Source organism: Mesoplodon mirus, assembly GCF_964341445.2.
Source record: "Mesoplodon mirus genome assembly, chromosome: 7".
Lineage (NCBI taxonomy): Eukaryota > Metazoa > Chordata > Mammalia > Artiodactyla > Ziphiidae > Mesoplodon > Mesoplodon mirus.
This window is the reverse complement of record NC_138983.1, coordinates 32,407,343-32,433,122: the sequence shown is the minus strand read 5'-3', so window position 1 is coordinate 32,433,122 and position 25,780 is coordinate 32,407,343. Positions and strand designations below refer to the sequence as shown.

At 36.6% G+C, this 25,780-nt stretch overlaps 1 protein-coding gene across 1 annotated transcript in view; it reads left to right on the top strand.

Moving 5' to 3' along the window:
- Nucleotides 1-25,780, top strand: part of ANO3 (anoctamin 3) — a gene marked incomplete at both ends in the record, with an annotated part of 394,349 nt that overhangs the window by 132,628 nt on the left and 235,941 nt on the right.

Here is a 25,780-nt window from a genome sequence, read left to right as displayed (position 1 = left end):
ATCTTGTTTGTGGTTTACTTTGCTGTGCAAAAACTTTTAAGTTTCATTAGGTCCCATTTTTAAATTTTTGCTTTTATTTCCATTTCTCTAGGAGGTGGGTCAAAAAGGACCTTGCTGTGATTTACATCACCGAGTGTTCGGCCTATGTTTTCCTCTAAGACTTCTATAGTGTCTGGCCTTACATTTACGTCTTTAATCCATTTTGAGTTTTTTTTTGTGAATGGTGTTAGGAATTGTCCTAATTTCATTCTTTTACATGTAGCTATCCAGTTTTCGCAGCACCAATTATTGAAGAGGCTGTCTTTTCTCCATGGTATATTCTTGCCTCCTTTGTCAAATATAAGGTGACCATATTTGGTTGGGTTTATCTCTGGGCTTTCTGTCCTGTTCCATTGATCTGTATTTCTGTTTTTGTGCCATTACCATACTGTCTTGATAACTGTAGCTTTGTAGTATAGTAAGAAGTCAGCGAGCCTGATTCCTCCAGCTCTGTTTTTCTTTCTCAAGATTTCTTTGGCTATTTGGGGTTTTTTGTGTTTCCATGCAAATTGTGAAAGTTTTTGTTCTAGTTCTGTGAAAAATGCCACTGGTAGTTTGATAGGGATTGCACTGAATCTGTAGATTGCTTTGGATAATATAGTCATTTTCACAACGTTGATTCTTCCAATCCAAGAACATGGTATATCTCTCTGTTATTTTGTATTGTCTTTAATTTCTTTCATCAGTGTCTTATACTTTTCTGCATACAGGTCTTTTGTCTCCTTAGGTAGGCTTATTCCTAGGTATTTTATTCTTTTTGTTGCAGTGGTAAATGGGAGTGTTTCCTTAATTTCTCTTTCAGATTTTTCATCATTAGTGTATAGGAATGCCAGAGATTTCTGTGCATTAATTTTGTATTCTGCTACTTTACCAGATTCATTGATTAGCCCTAGTAGTTTTCTGGTAACATCTTTAGGATTCTCTGTGTATAGTATCATGTCATCTGCAAACAATGACAGTTTTACTTCTTCTTTTCCAATTTTGATTCCTTTTATTTCCTTTTCTTCTCTGATTGCTGTAGCTAAAACGTCAGAAACTATGTTGACTAATAGTGGTGAGAGTGGGCAACCTTGTCTTGTTCCTGATCTTAGAAGAAATGCTTTCAGTTTTTCACCATTGAGAACAATGTTGGCTGTGGGTTTGTCATATGTGGCCTTTATTATGTTGAGGTAGGTTCCCTCTATGCCTACTTTTTGGAGAGTTTTTATTATAAATGGGTGTTGAATTCTGTCAAAAGCTTTTTCTGCATCTATTCAGATAATCATATGGTTTTTTTCCTTCAGTTTATTAGCATGATGTATCACATTGATTGATTTGCATATATTGAAGAATCCTTGCATTCCTGGGGTAAACCCCATTTGATCGTGGTATATGATCCTTTTAATGTGCTGTTGGATTCTGTTTGCTAATATTTTGTTGAGGATTTTTGCATCGATGTTCATCAGTGATATTGGCCTGTAGTTTTCGTTTTTTGTGACATCTTTGTCTGGTTTTGTTATCAGGGTGATGGTGGCCTCATAGAATGATGCAGGAGTGTACCTCCTTCTGCTATATTTTGGAAGAGTTTGAGAAGGATAGGTGTTAGCTCTACTCTAAATGTTTGATCGAATTCACCTGTGAAGCCATCTGGTCCTGGGCTTTTGTTTGTTTGAAGCTGTAATCACATTTTCAATTTCAGTGCTTGTGATTGGTCTGTTTATATTTTCTATTTCATCCTAGTTCAGTTTCGGAAGGTTGTGCTTTTCTAAGAATTTGTCCATTTCTTCCAGGTTGTCCATTTTACTGGCATATAGTTGCTTGTAGTGATCTCTCAGGAACCTTTGCATTTCTGCAGTTTCAGTTGTTACTTCTTCTTTTATCATTTCTAATTCTGTTGATTTGAGTCTTCTCCCATTTTTTCTGGATAAGTCTGGCTAATTATCAATTTTGTTTATCTTCTCAAAGAACCAGCTTTTAGTTTTAGTGATCTTTGCTATGGTTTCCTTCATTTATTTTTCCTTTTTTTCTCTTCTGATCTTTATGATTTCTTTCCTCCTGCTAATTTTGGTTTCTTTTGGTTCTTCTTCCTCTAATTGCTTTAGGTGTAAGGTTAGGTTGTTTATTTGAGATTTTTCTTGTTTCTTGAAGTAGGATTGTATTGCTATAAACTTCCCTCTTAGAACTGCTTTTGCTACATCCCATAGGTTTTGGGTCGTCGTGTTTTCATTGTCATTTGTTTCTAGGTAATTCTGATTTCCTCTTTGATTTCTTCAGTGATCTCTTGGTTATTTAGTAGCGTATTGTTTAGCCTCCATGTGTTTGTGTTTTTTACATTCTTTTCCATAATTAATATCTAGTCTCATAGCGTTGTGCTCGCAAAAGATACTTGATGTGATTTCAATTTTCTTAAATTTACCAAGGTTTGATTTGTGACCCAAGATAGATCTATCCTGGAGAATGATCCATGAGCACTTGAGAAGAAAGTGTACTCTGTTGTTTTTGGATGTAATGCCCTATAAATATCAGTTAATTCCATCTTGTTTAAGGTATCATTTAAAGCTTGTGTCTCCTTATTTATTTTCATTTTGGATGATCTGTCCACTGGTGAAAGTGGTGTGTTAACATCCCCTACTATGATTGTGTTACTGTTGATTTCCCCTTTTAGGGCTGTTAGTATTTGCCTTATGTATTGAGGTGCTTCTATGTTGGGTGCATAAATATTTACAATTGTTATATTTTCTTCTTGGTTTGATCCCTTGATCATTATGTAGTGTCCTTCTTTGTCTCTTGTAATAATATTTATTTTAAAGTCTATTTTGTCTGGTACAAGTATTGCCACTACAGCTTTCTTTGGATTTCCATTTGCATGGAATATCTTTTTCCATCCCCTCACTTTCAGTCTGTATGTGTCCCTGGGTCTGAAGTGGGTCTCTTGTAGACAGCATATATATGGGTCTCGTTTTTACATCCATTCAGCCAGTCTATAGTCTATGTCTTTTGGTTGGAGCATTTAATCCATTTACATTTAAGGTAATTATCAGTATGTATGTTCCTATTACCATTTTCTTAATTGTTTTGGGTTTGATTTTGTAGGCCTTTTCCTTCTCTTGTGTTTCCTGCCTAGAGAAGTTCCTTTAGCATTTGTTGTAAAGCTGGTTTGGTGGTGCTGAATTCTCTTAACTTTAGCTGGTCTGTAAAGGTTTTAATTTCTCCAACGAATCTGAATGAGATTCTTTCTGGGTAGAGTAATCTTGGTTGTAGGTTTTTCCCTTTCATCACTTTAAATATGTCCTGACACTCTCTTCTGGCTTGCAGAGTTTCTGCTGAAAGATCAGCTGTTAACCTTATGGGGATTCCCTTGTGTGTTATTTGTTGCTTTTCCCTTGCTGCTTTTAATATTTTTTCTTTGTATTTAATTTTTTGTTTTTTGGGGTTTTTTTTGCAGTGCATGGGCCTCTAACTGTTGTGGCCTCTCCCGTTGCAGAGCACAGGCTCCAGATGCGCAGGCTCAGCGGCCATGGCTCATGGGCCCAGCCGCTCCGCGGCATGTGGGATCTTCCCGGACCGGGGCACGAACCCGTGTCCCCTGCATCGGCAGGCAGACTGTCAACCACTGCGCCACCAGGGAAGCCCTGTATTTAATTTTTGATAGTTTGATTAATATGTGACTTGGTGTGTTTCTCCTTGGATTTATCCTGTATGGGACTCTGCGCTTCCTGGACTTGATTGACTATTTCCTTTCCCATGTTAGGGAAGTTTTCAACTATCATCTCTTCAGATATTTTCTCACACTCTTTCTTTTTCCTCTTCTTCTTCTGGGACCCCTATAATTCGAATGTTGGTGTGTTTAATATTGTCCCAGACGTCTCTGAGACTGTCCTCAATTCTTTTCATTCTTTTTTCTTTATTGTGCTCTGTGGTAGTTATTTCCATTATTTTATCTTCCAGGTCACTTATCCGTTCTTCTGCCTCAGTTATTCTGCTACTGATTCCTTCTAGAGAATTTTTAAGTTCATTTATTGTGTTGTTCATCATTGTTTGTTTGCTCTTTAGTTCTTCTAGGTGCTTGTTAAATGTTTCTTGTGTTTCCTCCATTCTGTTTCCAAGATTTTGGATCATCTTTACTATCATTACTCTGAATTCTTTTTCAGGTAGACTGCCTATTTCCTCTTCATTTATTTGGTCTGGTGGGGTTTTACCTTGCTCCTTCCTTTGCTGCATATTTCTTTGTCTTCTCATTTTGTTTAACTTACTGTGTTTGGGGTCTCCTTTTCACAGGCTGCAGGTTTCTAGTTCCTGTGGTTTTTCGTGTCTGCCCCCAGTAGGAGAGGTTGGCTCAGTGGCCTGTGTAGGCTTCCTGGTGGAGGGGATTGGTCCCGTGTTCTGGTGGGTGGGGCTGGATCCTGTCTTTCTGGTGGGCAGGTCTGTGTCTGGTGGTGTGTTTTGGGATGTCTGTGAGCTTAGTATGATTTTAGGCAGCCTCTCTGCTAATGGGTGTGTTTGTGTTCCTGTCTTGCTAGTTGTTTGGCATGGGGCATCCAGCACTGGAGCTTGCTGGCCTTTGGGTGGAGCTGGATCTTAGCATTGAGACAAAGATCTCTGGCAGAGCTCTCACCGGTTGATATTACTTGGGGCCGGGAGGTCTCTCGTTGTCCAATGTCCTTCGTTCAGCTCTCCCACCCTGGAGGCTCAGGCCTGACACCAGGCTGGAGCACAAAGACCCTGTCGGCCACACGGCCAGGTATGTGGGGATTTTCTTGCCTTTTGAGAAGTCTGAGATCTTCTGCCAGGTTTCAGTAGGTGTTCTGTTGGAGTTGTTCCACATGTAGATGCATTTTTTATGTATTTGTGGGGAAAAAGGTGATCTCTACGTCTTACTCCTCTGCCATCTTGAAGGTCCCCCTGCAATAGGAGACTCCACCAAAGATGCCAACCTCCACAAGAACTAGTGGTGCAGAGGCACTTTTTTCAGAGGGTTTGAAGCTTGCTTTTTTCTTTTTCTTTTCCTTTTTGCTTTGTCTAGTTTCACTTGTACACAGGGTGCTTTCTGCTGAGACCTTTCACCTGGCACTTCAGATCAGAATGCCTAGTGAGAAATGGCTGCGCTGACACCTCAGCTCAGTGGGCTTCACCATTTGTGGAAGTGCTGCCCCTGACACTGCAACTCAAGATGGTCAATACATCTGTTTTTTTTGGGGGGGGGTGATTTGTTTTGTTTTGTTTTTTGAGGTACGTGGGCCTCTCACTGCTGTGGCCTCTCCCGTTGTGGAACACAGGCTCTGGACGTGCAGGCTCAGTGGCCATGGCTCATGGGCCCAGCTGCTCCGCGGCATGCAGGATCCTCCCAGACCGGGGTACGAACCCGTGTCCCCTGCATCGGCAGGCGGACTCTCAACCACTGCGCCACCAGGGAAGCCCCATACATCTGTTTTTTAATGGGAAAAATGAGTTTGTTTATATTTCGAATATTGGCTGATATACTTGATTTTAATCATTTCATTTTGCTTTGAATCTATTATTTATGTCCATTATTGAGTGCATATTTTCCTTTTCCTTATTTTTCCTGGATTGATCAGGCTACAATACATTTCATTTGTTTTCTTCTTGAACAATTTACTGTTCTTTATCCATTCATTAAATACTACTTTCATTCTCCTTGTTCTTATAATCAGATGCTTTAACCCAAATTATTTTGCCTATTAAGATATATGCTTCTCTTTGCCTCTTGTTTTATCCCGTTCAATAAAAGAAGGTCTTAAGATTGTTTTCACTTTTCACTCTTCCTTTCTCATGCTCCCTTCCCTCATTAGACTTCTGTAACATTTTTACTTTCCCCACTCCCAACTACCTGGACTTGTTGAAAGAAGTGATAACTAACTAGAATTTATTTTATAGTATTTCCTTTCTTTTAAATATATCTTAATTGCTCTAATATTAAGTATCCCTGGAAATTGTATTATTAATCACTTGAATACAATTAGATAAGTATATATAAACATGATACTACTATATTTTATTCTTCTTTTATCTTGAGGTATCTCTTCTGATTCATCTTTTTTTTTGTAGTAGCATCTTTCTTAAGTGTTTAACCAAAGAAATTATGTAAGTTATGTATCCCTCAAATTCCTGCAAATCCTTAAGTGTCTTCCTGTACTTAAGAATAAATTATATCCTGCCTAGATATGTGATTTTGGTATGAAGTCATTTCACCATCAGTCTGAAGAAACGATTCTAGCTTCCAGTATTGCTGATTAGAAAGTCTGATGGCAGTCTATTTTCTGTTCCTTGCTCAATATTTTAGCAATTCTTAGTGATAAAACTAATTTGGGGATTGGAAAATACAGTTACTAGCATTAACAAGAAAACTTTCCCTAAAGGAACCATATGCAAATTTTTGTTTTTATTGTGTAAAATGTAGCATTATAATTTTTTCCAAATGTTCAACCATTGTTTTACGATAAAACACCACAAACTTGGAAGACTTGAAACTTCAAACATCTAAGGTTTATACAACCATTTTCTATCTATTCTTAAAGTAATTACAAAGATGTACTATTTCTTCCCCTATAAAACTTGCAAAGACTAATTATATATCCCTACTGAATTTGGCACATAGATTCCAGTATATATTTGTTAAATGTACTGAAAAGAAAATATGTAGTTTTCTCCTATTACTTGTAGAAATTACAGGAAGGGAGGAAGAAGACCTTTATTTGATATAAAATATGATTTACTGAATATTTTCAAGGTGATATAATGTAATCTATTCAGTGATGCTAAAATATTTTCTTTAGATTTAATGAATACAAAGGCTATAATTGACACATTGATTATTGATTCATAAATGGTTTCAAGTAACCAATATTCATTTTTAAAGTAAATTCAGTGGTGTCTCATTAGTTAAATAATTAACTCAATAATTTTTTCATCCTATAACTTTTGTTTTGGCAAACTCTGTGTCTCTTCATTACATTACAGTGTTCAATTTCAGATCTCACTCAAGTTGAAGTTGCACAAAGCTTCTATTTGTAGATTTACAACAGTGAAGATTTTCTGTACTATTTCCACTATTTTCCTTCAGAGGGGAAAGAAGGCCAACCATATGGATTATATTTCTGAAGTTATAGCACATGAAATTCTCTTCCAGCAGACAAGAATCCTGGAATATGAGGAGCAGAACAGACCTTAGGGAGTACCTAATCCATCAGTCTTATTACAGATGAGCCACCTTGGACCAAGAAGGCAAAGTGATTTTCACACTGTTAGCATGCCAACTTATACACCAGGGTAAGTGTGTAGGCTCTAGACTCCCAAAGCAATGCCCTCCTTGCACATTTTTCTGCTAGGTTAAAAAGGGGGCCTCCATGGCTAATTGGAGATTTTTTTTCAACTCCAAATCTGTACTATTATTGGATTCAAATGGCGTAATGATTTTTTATATCCAGGTTATTTAAAAATACTTGTTATCATTTTGCATTTCATTTTTTATTTATTTTTCTAACATAAGTAATACATATTTGATGGTTAAAGTGACTGCATAACTTACTGTCCAAGACAGGACACTTTTTTTAAAGTTTGAGGCTATTAATTACATTATGGCAAAAGGCAACCCAGAACATAAGGTCACTCTAGGAATAAATGGAGAATAAAGTTAAAATATCAGTAAGTAAAATGAAAAAACCTTCAATTCATTCATATCTCCTCCATGTAGACTTAGCTGTATTTTGAGTTTCACCATTATAGATGTATCTATGCATACATATGTTTTTGCAAAAGCTTATCTCACACTGAAATATTATTTTGCAGTCTGCTTTTATTAATAAAAAATGTACCAGGAACACTTTTCCAGTAAATAAATATTCATGCACACTATAGTTTTAAAGGATTTCTTAGATTACATTGTTAATATCTTTGGAGAAATGACAAGGCGGCAGACATATTCCTTGCTCAGCAGGACTGGTAATGTTCAAATAGAGACCACAGTTTTTTCACAATCAGTCACCCCAGCTTCCCAGGAGTCAAGCATATATTATCTTTGAAAAGTAAATTGGTAATTACAAATTCTACCTCCATTTCCACATTCCTCCTGGCAAACACCCAACAACCAACAATAGGACAGGCCTACACAAGTCAGGCAGAGGCATCAAGCTATTAGAAGAGATTGTAGCCACACCCAGAATCGATACTACCACACCCAGAATACCAGCTGAGTATCAGCTGTGTTCAAAAGCATGGAAATTCACCAAAATGTAGTAGAGTAGTCAATATGACCGGAGTATCAGCTTAAGAACTTAAAAAGATTAGCAGAAATAGAAAATAAATCAATAAGTATTACATTCTTAAGTTTTCAACACAGCACAACAAAAGCAGTCTTTATGAAATTATCTGCCTGGAGTAAATAAAATTACAAAGGAAGGCAAATCCATAGTCTCGCATTCAAATCTTGAAAGGTAAGGACTTATACTTGAATATCTTGTTATTAGACTCTTCTGACAAATATACAACAGTTGAGTATCAGAGAAAACCATTTATTTGGCAAATGTGTATTTGATCAGCTTTTATGTGCCAGACTATCTTTTAGGCAATGTGAGAAATAAAAAAAAGTGAGTCAATACAGAGTCTTCCCTGAAGTATTTCTTCTGAACTAGAAGAAAAGTATGTGCCTACTTTCAAAAGCTAATATATATAATGCATGGTAGAAGCATGGCAAAAATGCCATGAAATGATGTTAATCATATTCTATAGGAACTAGAAGAGGTTAAATTCACGTCTAACTGGCTTTATAGTAGGTGGATATGGATAAAGGAAGTCTTCATCCTGAAAATGGCATTGTTCTAGGGCCTTGAAGAATGGGTAGGGGTTGAAAAATCTTATGAGTCAGATAGGAATTTTAGGATGAACATTCCAGTAAAAGCAGAGAGGCCTATGAGGAAGAAATCCAAGAGTTTATAAAGGAAAGCCTTAGAAACAAGTCTGGAAAGTGGTCAGAGCAGATCATGGAACTCCTTGAGTGGTAGAGTAGTGAACATGGACATGTTTCTATAGGCAGCTTGAAGAGGTAATTATAAGTTTTTCAGCAGGGACGTACAATATAAACTGTGGTTTAATCTATCATCACCTCCTTTGTCCCACATATCTGCCTTCTCTTGATGTTGTCTTTTTAAGCAAATCATTTTTTGTTCTTGTCTCTTGAAAATACTTGTGATAAGACCTTATCAGGCTGGATTCAGAGAAGGTGGAGGTTGCTGATTTTCCTCCTTTGCTTTCTTTTAGTTACATGTATCCATCAAGAATGTTACTCCTGAATGCTTCTCTGAACATATAGTCTGGATTTGAGCAGGACTAATCTGATAAATTCTGTTATATAGTCACACGTGGCCAGGAACCACTGGCTTTTGGGAAAACAATTGTACCCCACGCTTCCATTTATCACAGCATATGGTTTTTTTGAAGAGCTTTTTTGTGCCTTTAATAGAGTATGGAGAGCAAGTAGAACCAAAAAAGTACTTAATATAGTGTGTGTGTATATATATATATATATATATATATATATAATATATAAACTATTCTAAAATAATTTCCCTAGGCTTAAGAAAGCTAAAAAAGAAGACAACTGCTCAGTGCACTAAACAAGCATTTTTTTTTCTTGAAGTCACTTTACATTTTAAAATTCATTGCTTTCTTTACTTCCTCATTAATAAGCATTTATTAAGCATGTGTGACAGGAAATACACTGATCTCTGAAGAAACAGATGCTCTACACTCAGTCTGCTCTCAAGGAGACCATAATCTTCCACTAATTGTGTCTTCCAAGGATATCTCGCCTTCTCTGTTTGTTACTCTTTGCAGATAAACCCATACTGACGTGACTTGGCTCTTTCCTTTTGCTCATTAATACCTTAAATAACTGGGTTCTAGAAAGGAAATAACCTCAAAGAGAATTTCTATCTCTATTTCTGTTTGCATTTAGGCAATGAGAAGCAGAATTGGAAATTTCAATTTCAGTTAAGTGAGTTATTCAAGACCCAAAGAGGTAACAACGAAACTCTCTGTTTTCCTGTGATAGAGCACAGTATGAGGAAACACACAGTTGGCTGAGATGAGCAGTCATATTTCAGAATGCAAAAGAATAAAACCCCCTCTCAATTATGTAAAGAACAGAGTCCCTTACCTCTCTAGGAGGCAATGGTTAGCATGGGGCCTGATAAATTAATTACTTAAAGAGGACAGGAGTCAGGTGGCCAGCTGTGGGAGGGCAAATGCAGCAGAAACCTCAACAAGGAAAAAAAAGTCCGGTTCCAAGATAGAAAAAGAAAGAAAACTTGGAGTTGTAGAAAGATAGATATGGAGGGATTTTAAAGATATGTGTATTTAATCAATATTATATAATTTGTAGCAAGCATGAACATGACAAACATACATGGAGGTATTAAAAAAATCTACCCTAATCCCAGCTTAATCCCAGAATTAATTATTCTGGACATTTTGGTATGTTTCTTTCCAGTCTTTTTTTTTTTACTGTTTTGAAAAATATAGTCAAGCTCATACTACATGTATTAATCATGCCCCCCTCACTGAAAAATACATAAAATAATTATTTCTCATCATGAGAATTTGAAGATAGTAACTTGCTCAAGAGCAGCCATCTAGCAAGTAAAGAAGTCAAGATTTAACCTCAAGCAGGCCAAGTCTGGCTCTGAACCTCTGTGCTCTACATTCTGCTTACACGCCTATGGTGAACATGTATCAGCCATTCCGGTATTCTTATTTTCATGATAGTTCCCAGAAACGTATTATCTCCCTTCCTTCCTCTTTTTCTTGCTTTCTTATTTTTGCTCTTTCATTCGTTCATTCATGTGCCCACATTAAGCACTGTGATTGGCTCTGGGGAATACAAATTTAAATAAGACACATTCCCCATTCACAAAGAGCTGCCCTATCTAGAGGGAAGGCAGACAGATAAACAATTTCAAGATATGCATGTATTTTCTCGCAGAAAATTTTGGAATCATTTTATTCAGCATATTTTCCACTTCGCATTAAACTGCAAGAATTTTTTTTAAAAATTTGAAGAATGAAGTTTGAAACCGATAATAGTAATAAAAACCAAGCCAACAATCAGTTTAGCTTTCCCTAATGAGGCTATTTAATATTCATTCCTAAACTTTCTGCACTAGAGATGTCAGTATAAAATATTTCCTTTTATCAAATCACAGATTTATTTTTCAGGAAAGTCTTTGTTCAAACCCCTCTTTCTGCACTCCCCACTTCCAAAACACACAAATTTTCTTTCTTTACACACCACACACACACACAGACACACACACACACAGAGCCTTTCCTGCTCTTTGCAGTGCTTTTCCTGTAAACCAGATGGTGCTAGAAATTTCCTAGGCCCCTCACAAAGCTGTTCCTCTAGCAACGTTCCTTAAAAGAGTGATTTTAAAACAAGCAAAGATGCTCTTTGAGTTCCTTTCTAGTCAATCTGTCAGTCCAGCCTAATTAAAAGTAATCAGCTTTATGAGAAGATAATTTAATCATAGCTGCCCTGCAGAGGTTTGGGTGCAAGGGTGTTAGAAAGAATGCCAAACTCCTTTTTTGGGAAAAAAATAATGAGGTTAAATTCTTTCTAATGAGGTTCAAATTCTTAGCCAGTCTTAGCTCCAGTGCACACATTCTTGCCTCCTGCTGGGCTGTGGTTGGAGAAAATCAGACATCAGCAGAAAAAAGAGTCTTTAGGAAATTGAAGATGATACCTATAGCTGGAGTATAGGTAGAGTAGAACCAGAGGCTTTTAATTCTTTCAACTGTTCCTCCTGGTCATGAGTTGAATTAATGCTCACACTTCAAAAATATTTCTGATTCAAATCCCAGTGATTTAAAAGGATTTGAAAAGATCAATCCACAGGCATCATAATTATAATAATAGCATCTAATATTTTGAGGGTGTTAGTTTCCTGCCATAAACTAGTCCTTAAATACATTGTCTAGTCTTTACCTGCGAGTTGGGTTGTATCAGAATGACCTGTGAGTTAAGTTGCACTGGAATTTTAACGAAACGAGCAAATATAACAAAAACATCCTCAGGCAAGTGATTTATTTGCTCTGGGTTTCAGTGCCCTCTTTTATAAAACGTCTCTAAAAGGACCCTTTGTGGAGATCATCTCTGAGGTTTGTTCCAAATCTTTAGTTGGAGATAAACACACGTTGAGTTCATTCTTCTAACCAAGTATTTCTTCAGTGTCTGCATCCTGAGCTTTCCTATTTTGGCCACTGTGACCTTCTAAAAGTGACTTCACGTCTTTTGGTGTCAGATGCCTTCCTTTGTCTCTCAAGTAAGGTGTTGGCTTACATGATCTTGAGAATTCTTTGTTGTGCTGTGCTTCAGTTTCTTTTATAATATTAGTATGATAATAGTCTACCCACTTTGTAGCGCTTTTATGAGGATTAAAGTAAGTAGCATAGTTAGTGTTTTTTCAGCACCTGTTACTTAGTAGGTGATAAATGGTCCAGGGTCACTATCATATATGATTCAGTCCCAAGAGCTGAAATACAAGAGGAGAACTCAAGTGTAATGTGCAAGACATTTAATATTGTTTATCTAATAAAAACCATTCTACTGTATAAGTGGAGGTTATCCATATTTTCCAAATTCAAGTTTAAGAGGAAAAACAAAAACATCTCTGCATCTGCAACTGCATTCCTCTCAGAGCAGAAACCAACTTTGCCCTTCTGTAGGTGCTAGTGTTACAGACCAACTTTTAGGAAATCAGTGTCTGTGCCTGGATATAATAACCAGCCTCAAAACGAAAAAGAGGGAATTATTAGCGGTTCTAGAGATTTGCTCAGATTTATTTACAGTCTCTAGGAAAAGTTCTCCCCTCCCACGCCCAGGATACCCCGCATAACGCCCACCCACACTGCGGCACTGGACACTCTGGGGATGCGGGGCTGTTCCGCGAGTAGCCGCTAAGGGGAGCCGGACGCTGGACCGCCCTAGCCGTTGCCATGACAACAGAGGGCGCGCAGCCTAGGGAGCGAAGTGCTGGCTAAAGCAGGTGTTGGATTGCAGGGCGCTCGCGGATATTCCGGAATTGCATTGAGCCCGGGAGGCTCTCTCAGGGTCCGGCTACTGGTCACCTTTCTCTCGGAGAGCTTCCTAAACCGGCGGGGACGCACTGAGTGAAAATGGTCCATCATTCAGGCTCGATTCAGTCCTTTAAACAGCAAAAAGGTCAGTCGGAATCTTGGTCCCCCCTCCCTGTGGGCGTCACGTACCGTCTGCATGCCCTTGCAGTTGTGTAGGAGCATCCTTTCCAGACTAATGCGACGCAGAGGTGGAGAACTCTGTGAAGTTTAAAAAATGTTCTTTTATTTTTTTAATGCCTCTTCACTCTGCTTCCGAGATGAGTCTGATCTCTGAGCCTCCGCACGGTCCCTAGGAGAAGCGGAATTCGTCATTTCGGGGACTTGATTTAATGTATATCTCTCTAAGACTGTTTCAATGCATTGCAGTAAACCAGCTTAGTAGGTGTTTTCCTACCAGCACCCTGAGGTTTGAAGACAGAGATATTGGACCAGGTTTGTCCCAGTCTGTGCTTCAAATGGCTAATAAGCTCCACATAAGTGTATCTCTTATTTGAGACGATTTTACACAATCCTAGGATAAATTAATTTTGGGACTGTTCCAGAAGTTGGCCTGTTGAAGGAGCTCTGAAAGTTTCTTAGAAAAATCAGTTTTTTCCTTGTCCTATGCTTGATTCTGGCTTTCAAGTTTTTGTTAATATTGGTAGGTTCTTCTTGTAGGGACGTTGTATTATCCCTCTTTGCTTCTTCTTCAAGTTTCTCCCTGGATGCAGTGATGAGTCTACATGTTCATAGTCAAACCAAAAATTTTTCCAAGTTATTCTCACCCTTTGGTCCTTGTTCCTTATTTTATTTAAAAGGTTTTTAATAGACTATATTTTTGTACATATTTCCAGTTTTTTGGAGTTTGTCCAAAAATTATTAAACAACATAATTGCCATTTAATTGAATTAATGATGGTAATTATACCATAGTTGACCATATGGTACCTAAGATATGTGAATTCTGGAATGGTAAATTGCTCATGCAAAGTGAAGTAAATAGGGAATTCCCTGGTGGCCTAGTTGTTACAATTCCGACCTTTCACTGCCATGGCACATGTTCAATCCCTGGTTGGGGACCTGAGATCCTGCAAGTCGTGAGGCACGGCCAATAAAAGCAGTGAAGTAAATATTTAGTTACATATTCCTACTCCCCCCAACCCAGATTTTATCCATATTATTTTGGTCAACAGTTTCGGTGTAGCTCTTTGCCTTTCTTTAATCAAAAATTGGTGAACCCACCAGGGATGATTTAGTAGGGATTCCTGCATTAGGCAGAATATTGGACTGAGTGAGCTTTGAACAGCATAATTTTATACTCTGTTCAAATCCAAGTTCTCTAGGTTATTTTACAAATATGTTGGAATTGGGAGTGAGATGAAAGACTGTCTGGGTAGACAAAACATTCAGGTAGTATGCAGTTCCACTTCAAATCTAAATGTTCCAAAGAAAATTCAGTTGTTCAAGAAGTTGTATTCTCTTTAATCATTATTTTAAACACATACAAACTTTCAGAGTGAAGACAATTATAGGAAATTTGCACCAGCTTCATACGATTAATATCTTCCTCTGAGGCATGGCTATGGGTAACGTATTTCTGGGACCTGGAATCTTGACATGCCCCCACATAACTTATTATGTATGGAACATATACTGTGTTTTTAAAAGCAAATAATTGCCAACTTTAGGACCAACTGTCATTGCTCAAAGTGACTGATAAAAAATTATACAAGTTCTGGAGCTTCATATTGTTTCCTTTATGATGCATTATGAGCCATTTATTTTCAAGTCTTCCTTTACTTTTTGGCCCAAAAGGCAACTTCAGCAGAAGGATAAATGTGGAGAGCAGGAGGGATAGGAAAGGAAGCATCATTAAAGTGGTCCTGGTTAATTTCTTCTTAACCCTGAGTGGGCATTCCAAAAAGACATGCCAAACTCAGGATTAGCTGTTTTAATTTTACAAAGAGGGAGGAGTAAGATACTATTCTAGATGCTTTCTGACCCAGGAAGTATGAGACAGAAAACTTTTTTTTTTTTTTTTTTTTTTTTTGCAGTACGTGGGCCTCTCACTGTTGTGGCCTCTCCCGTTGCGGAGCACAGGCTCCGGACGCGCAGGCTCAGCGGCCATGGCTCACGGGCCCAGCCGCCCCGCGGCATGTGGGATCTTCCTGGACCGGGGCACAAACCCACGTCCCCTGCATCGGCAGGTGGACTCCCAACCACTGCGCCACCCGGGAGGCCCAGCAGAAAACTTTTAAGGGTGCTCTTCATCATAACATTAACCTGAAAACTGAACATTAAAGAGGAGAAAATTCTGTACTGGAACTCTGGCGTTCTAAATGCTAAGCTCGCCTTTGTAACTAGCTTAAAAACCTTGAGTTTTTAACTTCTTTGGAATTTACTTCATATATAAATATGAAAAGAGTGAATACCTGACCCCTATGGTCTTCCTCTGTTCTATGGGAAGGGCAGGTCCAATGAAAACAGAGATGATTTTTGTTTTCCCCTGGGCCAGATAAAAGGAAAGCCCTGCTTTTAGTTCACTCTTAGGAAATAATTTAGGTAAGTAAACCAAGTTATGAGGATTATTTTTTATCTTAATCAAGTGATATGTCTTTTGTGATTTTGATTTCAACTTTATAATACCTAGAAATAGCCTGAGACATTCAGAAAACACTGTTATTATAAAACTTTAAAAGTGTTCACTGACACTTGAAAAACACATTCTATAAACTCTCAGCAGGCTTGGAGATGTTCCAATATACTTGAGAAATATGTAGTAAATCAATCACTGATCCAGATTCCCTCACTGATATTACTCAGTGTTTTTCAATAAATCAAGATAGATGTCAGAATAGTTATCTTGAAATGAAATGCTATATGTAAGACCAGATTTCTCCTTAAGTTAATCTAGTATCTTCATTTTCAGCCTTGGATTTTAATCCTACATATCCTACTTACAAGTTATGTTCTTTAATATCTCTGAGCCTCCATCACCACCTCTGTGAAGTGAAGATAATATATATGTTGCAAAGTTGTAAAGTACTTAGCAGTTTGTCTGGCACACAGTTGGGACTCAAAAATATAGTAAATAATAATAATAGTTGTTTTTCTTCCCAGGCTCATCCATCTTTTCTGACTTCTTAGGAGTAAAAATAACCCTCAGTGGTTTCTTAATAATCGGTTGCCCTTTATTTTCCTTTGTCTCACTCAGTTTTATTACTTTAGGGTTTCTTAGGGAAAACTGGATTCCAGACCATCTAAGGATTCCTTATAATAGTCTTGAGTTACAGTCCCAAACTACTCAATTCATATGCCCATCCCTCAGGAAAACTTCCCCCAAATTCCCGTAAAGTATATTTAGATATTCAATTATTTTCGTAATTTTAAAATTCCATTGCAAATAAATTGCATTTATTCACTATCCACTCAACCCATATTTAGCAGGCTCTTGCTATAGAGAACTTTGTACAGTAGGAAGCCTGAGATGTTTGCTAAACATAACCTTTATTTATAGGCAACTCTGCATTTTTCTAGGAAGATGTTGACATTTTGTTTCTTGGCCATGCCAGTTAAGTTTTGTTTTCTGAAGAAAAAACCCACATATATTTTTGATTTTTTAATTAAATCCTAGATTTTTCTATTAAGTGGCATAATAAGTTAGGAAGTAAAAAGTGAGAATCCTCAGCTAGAGTTGGGGGAGAGTTGGGATGGGATTATTGCATACTTTATTTCTGAAGTCCCAAAGGTAAACTGGAGTGTAATATGCTTACAGACAACTGGGAGTGTGTGTTTGCCTTTGCCTTGGCACGTGTTAGAGGAACACATTAGCTGGCAAATCATCAGTGATTTCTGGTAAAAGTTCAACTGTGCTCCTCAGCCAGGCTTGCTCTGTTTCACTTGATTTAAAATGGACTTACGTGTCACACAAGAGTGGGTGAGAAAAGGACAATGTTAGTTCTGGCTTCTGGTGGCTGTTATTTACCAATACAGCTAGTAAGACTTTCAGAGAAGCCATAGGTCACATCAAACATAGCCTGTCCCAAAAGGCTTGGGTTTAATGGGATCAGCTGAAGCTGTTAAGTGATTCATCATTATCCTAAAGGACATTTGGTTAAAAATGAAAAGAGTGTTTTTAATATTTCCACATAATCAAATACTTCCTACTCAAATAAATTATGTAATAATAATAATCTTTACACTTACATGGGGATTTACAGGCCACAAGCACTTTCATTCTCTTTTTCTCAAAATAAATTACTCACTTTTGCAGGGGCCCACCTGTAGTGCTTCTCAGCCACCGGCCTGCTTTGTGCCCAGTTCCTACTTCATAAGAACTAGGACGGTGTTGGGGAGAATACCTGGTTTCAGAATCTCTGATATCCACTGTTTAAGCCTTCTTTTCCCTTCACTGATATTTTTAGGACCTAGAATCTTCCTGTACCCTTACCCTGGTGAAGCCAGGAAAAAATCTGAAGCCATTTATACATTGACAGAAATGCATTCACACATTCGTATTAACTATCCCTGGTATTTTGACACTCTATTTTTATATATGACTGAAGAAGAGAAGGCATTGTGTCTTGTTAAAATACTTCCCAGCTATATAGGGAAAACAGTTGGGGAAGATATTTTAGGGTCAGAAATTATACTGACTGGTACTTAGGTACTGACTGGTACTCAGGCTCATACTGAGTATCAACCTGTATCATCAGAAAGAATTGACCATATAATCTAATTGAGAGCCTCTCTGGTCTTCTGATCTATTCATTTTCACCCTTCCCTTTCTTTCCCTTTCCACAGCAGACTTCTTAGATATTTATGACTCTTGTTATAGATAATCTCCTAGTAAGGGTGAGCCAAACTATGAAAAGAATATAGAACACTACCAAATGTAAAATAGATAACTAGTGGGAAGCAGCCGCATAGCACAGGGAGATCAGCTCAGTGCTTTGTGAACACCTAGAGTGGTGGGATAGGGAGGGTGGGAGGGAGATGCAAGAGGGAGGGGATATGGGGATATATGTGTACATATAGCTGATTCACTTTGTTATACAGCAGAAACTAACACAACATTGTAAAGCAACTATACTCCAATAAAGATGTTTAAAAAAATAATATAGAGATATTTCAATCCAAAAAGCAAATGTGTGTCTAGCATCATTTCTTAAAAAGTCCTGTACACCTCAAATGGCTCAGAGGAATTATTACCATGCTACTTCAAAGTAAGAACATGGATGTTTAAAATGATAACTTTGAATTAGCAACAATAGTATATATTATGTGATAAATATATATCTTATATTAGAAATGAAGGCAAGCGATAAAGTTTAAAAGAAATTGCATCCAAAATAATTATAATATAAATATGTGTGTTTATTAAAACTGTCTAGAAGTTCAGTTATCCAAAGCCTCACATTTTTTGAGGATTCTAGAGAGCTGAATTTTTCATCTGAATCTAGAATTTAACATTGTACTGTGCACATGAATGTTCCTGGAAAAAAATATTGGGAGTTGATGATCACAGTTGTCCCTTGCACAACATGGGTCTGGCTTATGTGGGTCCACTTATATGTGGTTTTTCTTCAATAGTAAATACTACAATACTACACGATCTGTAGTTGGTTGAATCCACGGATGCAGAACCACAGATACAGAAGAACCAGGTATTTAGAGGCCAACTATAAATTATATGTGGATTTTTGACTGCATGGAGAGTCAGCACCCCTAACCCTCATGTTGTTCAAGGGTCAACCGTATGGAAATTAACTTATCAAGAAAAAGCCCCCAAATCTTTAAGAAAGCACAGAAAAGCTCAACCTTCTTCTATTTATTATTTTAGTATTTTATAATTGCTCAGATGTTTAGAAAATATTAATATTTGCAGATTAATGTAAAGTAGTTGTGCCTTGTTGGAAAGAGCATTGACTCAAAGTCTCCTGTGACTGAATCATGTCTTTACCTCTGTAACTCTGGGTATTTACTTTTTCTGGGCCATAGGTTCCTTATCCACTGTTTCAGGGTGATAATCCTCATCTCTCAGGATTGTAGCGAAGGATAACAACAACAAAAACAGCTGAGACAGCTAATGTTGTGCGAATACTATTACTGCCCACTATCACAAAAACTTAAAAGTACACTGCATTATTTCATAATTACTAAAGCTTTAGTAGTTAGATATATAATTTGTTTTTTATTTTCAAGTTGAGTCAACTATGGTTTAGATGTTACATGCATTGCCAAGTTAACTGTTAATTAGTTCAAAGCAGAGTTCTAAGATCTCTGAGTTTGATTGTGGTTAGGTTACTATCCCTTCTGGGGCCTTAGTAAAATGAAAACTTTAGACAGAATAATCTCCATGACCCCTTCTGACTCTGCAGTTCATCAGAAGTTACAGAAGTGTGAAATTATATTCTAAACCTGACAGATCATTAGTACGACCAATCCAGCTGTCCCTTAATTTATTGCCTTTCCTCCTAAACTGCACAGTAAAGCAGCAATTACTTTAAATTCTGGTTGGTTTCAACTCAACAGGCATGTAAGAAGCCTGCACCAGCTGCAGGATCCAGGTTCACCAAAAAATGAGGCCCCAAATTCACATCCTCATGATAACTGAGATACAGTTGGCTATGGAGGAGAGGACTTTCTTGTGGGTAAATTGGATGGATGTGAAAGTACATTGCTGAAAGTATTTTTCAATTGCACTGTATTATTCATAGTACACTTCTTATCATTACGTTTCTAGAAAGTTAATAGGCTTACCGAAAGGCATTGCCCCAGAATAACTCCTAAGTATATATTTTATGTTTGGCTTTGGAGCACTAGTAACAGCAATTTGGGGGTGGAGGTGTGGCTACATTGCAAATATATGCAAAATTTCTGGCTTAAACACAGTTTCCATCACTCACTGGTATCTTGAGCAATTTGTTCTATCTACCTTAGCTCATTTCCCAATTTGCAAGATCTAAATAACCACCTGGAGTTCTTGTTAAAATGTAAATTCTTCAGTGCCTCCAGACTTACAGAATCTCATCTGCAGGGAAGGAAACTAGGAATCTGTGTTCTTTACAAACATGCATCCTATGGAATTCTTACAAGGCCCATTTGAGAAACAATTTTGTAAAAAATTAATATAAGTATGTAAGCACTGAGTGAGATAATGGATTTAAGTGAGTGGACTAAAGTAAGTTGTAAATAGATGATCTCTATTATTAGTAGAGGCAAACTATATAGATTCTACATACACTTAGCTGCATACATGCATTTAGTACTATGAAAATATAACTTTAATGTGTTTCTAATATTAATTATAATTCCCCAGTTCCTCCTCTTTAAGGTTTGATGAGGTTCCTAAATGAGAGTTACCATCTGGTCTCCTTTACTGGACACTTCAGTAAAGGAGTTTTTATACTTGTAAGGAAGAACTCAGACTTTGTCTCCAGTTGTCTTATCGTGACCTTTGTAAATACCTCAAATGCTGTCAATTTATTTTTGCTCTAGGTATTTTAATTCCTATTTTTTACTGTATAACTTTTTGCAAAAGAAGACGCTTTGGTGAATATTCTGTTTTGGTGAATATTCTCTCTTGATGACGTGTCTCAACATGGCTTTTTTTAAATAAAATATGTAGTAAAAGTTTAGAGTTCTCCTTGTTTTATGTATAGGATAGATATGTGTTAGGTTTGTGTTTTTTAAATAATTTACTGTCATAATTTAAAATCATTATGAGAAAGGCAATGTGTGCAATAAAAAGCCACGATATGGAATCACACAGACTGTGATAGTGGGTGATCATGGGCAAACTAATTTCAGTGGATTTCAGTTTCCTCACTTCTGAAATCAGAATAATAATGTACTATTATTAAATGTTTAAACACTGTTTAAAGTGTTTTGCTTGTAGTAACCCCCTTAGTATTCATAAAGAGACATTTCTATTAATGTAATTTCATAGATGAGGAAACAAGGGCAGAGAAATTAAGCAAGTGTTCAAAGTCACAAAACTAGTAGAGGTGGAACTAAGATACCTATCTGGCAGGTAGAAATGCTACGAAGATTAGCACTTGTGTTCCTCCTATAGGAATTGCTATATAGTAGCCTCAATACTTTGTAAATAATGTTTTTATAAAACATCATTAACTCTCTACTCTGACTCCAAATCAATGAGATTAAATATTGTTCATTACTCAGCACAGAGTTTTCGATCTTTACCTATTTCCTCTACCCGCTTGGTTGCACCAGCATTTCCCAGTTCATTTTTTCAAATGATTCTCCCAAAGTTTAGCTCATTGCAAAGATTCAGCTTCTTTTTTTTCTTTTAAGTAAAGTGAGTTTAATTTACTGACATTAGCTCAATTTAGACATATTCAAAAGACATAAAAATAGTTTTTATCTGTGAACTGGTGGATCTCGCAGACACAGTGTTATATTTACTTGCAGTCAGTGGTACACTCATAGTCTATTTGCCCAAAATTACTTTGCATACAGACTGAACGTAACACAAGGTGGCCTCAGACTTACAATAAGAGAGAGATGAATGGTCACGAACCTGAGTGCAAGAGTCAAGAAGCTTGTGTTCAGATGATACTTCTGTATGATTTGCTCTGTGTGATTGCATGATCTTTGCCAAAATTTTATTTCTTTAAACTTCCCTCTTACATAAATTGGGACTGATATGGTTGTTTTGAGGATGGCTTTTTGTAGTGCATTCTAAAAAGTAATCCATTTACCAAATTGGCTCTCCCTGTTTTTGCTACTTTTTCTAATCTTAAAGATTCTAAGATATCCCAGTACTAGTTATGCTTGTAGTATAGATGTTCCTATAAAATGCAGATCAGGAAAAGTCGAATTTAACACACTTTCCTTACAGTTCAGTACTTATTCCGTGATTCAAAAGAAATCAGGCCAGGACAGGAATAAAGATGCAGATGTAGAGAATGGACTTGAGGACACAGTGGGGGAAGGGGAAGCTGGGATGAAGTGAGAGAGTGGCATTGACATAAATACACTACCAAATGTAAAATAGATAGCTAGTGGGAAGCATCCGCATAGCACAGGGAGATCAGCTCAGTGCTTTGTGAACACCTAGAGTGGTGGGACAGGGAGGGTGGAAGGGAGATGCAAGAGGGAGGGGATATGGGGATATATGTATACATATAGCTGATTCACTTTGTTGTACAGCAGAAACTAACACAACATTGTAAAGCAATTATACTCCAATAAAGATGTAAAAAAAAAAAAAAACAAAACAGCCTATGAATTTCAACATACAAAGGTTTAAATTTAGAAAGTAAAATTATCTAAAAATATTCCATATATTGTTAATCTCTGAATTTACATTTATTTTTATGTAACATGAGTAATTTATGATTATTTATGATCTTTTATGCTTATAAAAATTAGCAATATTATTCATGGATTGAAAGTATGGAAAATGGTAACTAAAACAAATTTTATTCACATAGGTTTCAAATTACGTTTTCCTCTTCTTCATATTTTGTGCCTGTTATAATATGAAACAAAAAGATTTACAAAGTCCATCACTGAAAATAGACAAAAAAATTGGGGGTGTACAGTAAATTCAAAGTTCCTTACTAAGGAAAATAGTCTTCGGCGTAATGCCTCCTTTGGGCCACTAATATTTTGAATGATGCTTCTCTATTTCCCACACGTTGCTCCCTGATGAGTGAGTTGGGGGTGTGCACAACAGTGAACAGCTTGCAATTAATCATAACTCTTACCAGATGTGAAGAAATCACCTACTCAGAGGCACTTATGACCATTTAGACAACATTAGTCTAGAATTTTAATCATGGATAACAGTTACTTTAGTATACAGTTCATATAAATTCATGTTTTGCAAAACATTTTATATGCTCTAAAAACACTATATAATGATAGAACTGAACAATGAATGTATATACAAGGATATTCTGTCTAAATATGTTGTTTAAGACATGATTATTACAATTTTCCTCATCTAATCCAAGACCTGCATAGTGCTTGAGTACCACATTGTTTTTAAGAATGGCATGTTTTGATAGTAAGAAGTAAAAAAGGGATGGGGAAATTCTGAACCTTTTTCTGCTTCAGACCCAGGCTTGAAAAAACCTTCCATAGCCAACTGGAAATGTCACAATCAAGGCTTTCTTTGAAATTATCTGATATTCCATTCCTTTAACCAAGATAATAATCCTTGATGTGAATAGTAGCCAACAGATACAAAGCTTAATATGTTTGAATTTATTTCTGCCAAGAATATTTTGGGCCAGATATAAATCTATTCTTCAATTTCTCAGTAAATGAAGAGATATTATCAAGTGTTTATTGAACACTTAAAATTCCTGTCTTAAAGCTGTGGAGGAATTTGTAATTGAACTTACTGTGCATGAAACTCACTATGTGAGTCACTATGTGCTTGATGTGCATGAATTCAAATAATTCTCTTGAAAACCCATCAAAGAAGGTACTATCAGCTTCATTTTACAGATGAGAAGATCAAGGCACAGCATGACAAATAGTTTACCTGGTAACATAAGATGAGTGGTTAAGAGGTGGACTTTAAACCAGCAATATGTCTGTATAACTTGTTCTCTAACACAGTATAAACATTTTATTAAGGTGGGTAAAAAGAGCTGATAATATTTCAGGGCCTACTGTGCATCTATCAATGTGCTGGCTATTATATACATCCTATATCACACAATTTGTGTATCTGAGGCAAAGATCAGTCTGTTTTACAGATAAGGAAACAGGTCGAGAAGTTAAGTTACACATGGCTACGTAGCTAACGTGTGGCGAACCTGGAGTAAAATCCCATTGACTTGCTAGTACCATGAAATACATTATGTTTAGGAAGAGTTGTTTCTGCCATAAGTCATCCTGAAAGAATTGGATTAGGAAAAACACTTTATTACTGAATAGTTACAATGAATACTCCAAGATATGAGCTTTGTATGCCATGAAAGGTGGAAGGATTATGGGTGCTTGTGAAATTCAGTCAGTTACAAGGTACAACAAGGGGTATCAACAAAGAATCTTTGAGAATTTCTATTACAGCTTATATCTCACTTTTTATAGCGTGGTCACAATCTATGAAGATTGTTTTGCCATCTCAAAATGACTCCCTTCCAATCTCATGCTATTCTAAACCATCCTCTCCCAAAACACCCAATCCCCTTTAATCGCATATCCTCCACACTACCCTTTCAAATATGGACTCGATGTTTGTTACTTTATTTCCCCTGAATATGAATATTGAATGTTAAGCTTTTGTTTACTGGGGTATATATACTGGGATGGGAAATAACAGGGGACCAGGAGTCATAACATGGCTCACCTCAACTCCATAAGTGTGTGTTTCTTTAAATACATATTGAACATCTACTATGTTCCAGGTACTGTGCTAAATATTGGAAATACAACGGTTAATTAAATTTGACATCTGCTGAGGAAGCTCTACTAAAATTTATGTTCCTTTCCATAGATACTCATGGTGTTTTAACATAGAGCTATCTCTTAACCAATCATTTTTTATTGAAGAAATAACTGGCTCTCATCAGTTTGGACATAAGCTTTAGTAATAAAAGTGGTTTTGTGGTCAAGGAATCACTTAAAATTTTGAAAGCAAACAAAACTTCTTTAAGAACAGCTATAGTCAGCCTTGTCCTGGGAATAAACTACTGGGAGCTGATGCCGCACTGAAATTCAACATGTTCTGCCCATATTAATATTTTGGAAGTATTTTTAATAAAATATCATAGTATCTAATTCTTATAAGGAGGTAGTATAAGATGAGAGTTGTATACAGAAACTTCAAATTCTTGTTCTATTACTTACTGGTTGTGTCATCCTAATAACTTCAAAAATTATCTAAAACTAGAGTTATTGTTTCTCAATCTTCCATTCTTGCCTTATTGTTCAACCATCACAATTAATTGTATAAACTCAGGGATATACACCTTTCAAATTAATTTATCTTCTCTTGTTATTGTCATCAGTTTTTCACTTTTTTTTCTATATTTTGACAGTGCTGCTTAAGATTGTCTTCTCTATCAATGATCCATTTTTTTCATGGGTAGATTTTTTCTTTATTTCTTCAAAAAGCATTTTAAGTGTCTACCAACAAATTGTTAGCAACCCTAAATTATTTCTTCAATTTTTCCAGCTCTGTTTTCATTTTAGCATGTTGTAACAATTTTTGAGAATACTTTGTTGTTGTTGTTATTTAGGGGAAATTGCAGATGCTATCTGTATTTTGTTTATTGTAGCTTGCCTTGTTCAAAGATTTACTCTTTTGCAACCTTTGTGACATATTATTTCCTCTTTTATTGAAAAAAAAGAATAAGCATTTTCATTAGTCCTATATATTAATTTCTAATTTTCATCCTAATGAAGGAGAGGTCTATACAAGCCAGGTATTTGACCCAAAGCAATTGAGAGGATTCTCCTAGTCATTGCTCTCTGTTATCCTCCTCCAATGAAATCTTAAAGTGGATGGCTATTTGCTCTCAGTTCATTTGCTAGCTCAGTGAACTAAAATCTTGAGATGATTTGGGTAAGATGTGGGTCTTTAGGCAGTTTCCTTTGTGCCATTTTTTTTAAGTGTTAATCAGCTATGCTTCTGGCTACATTTACTA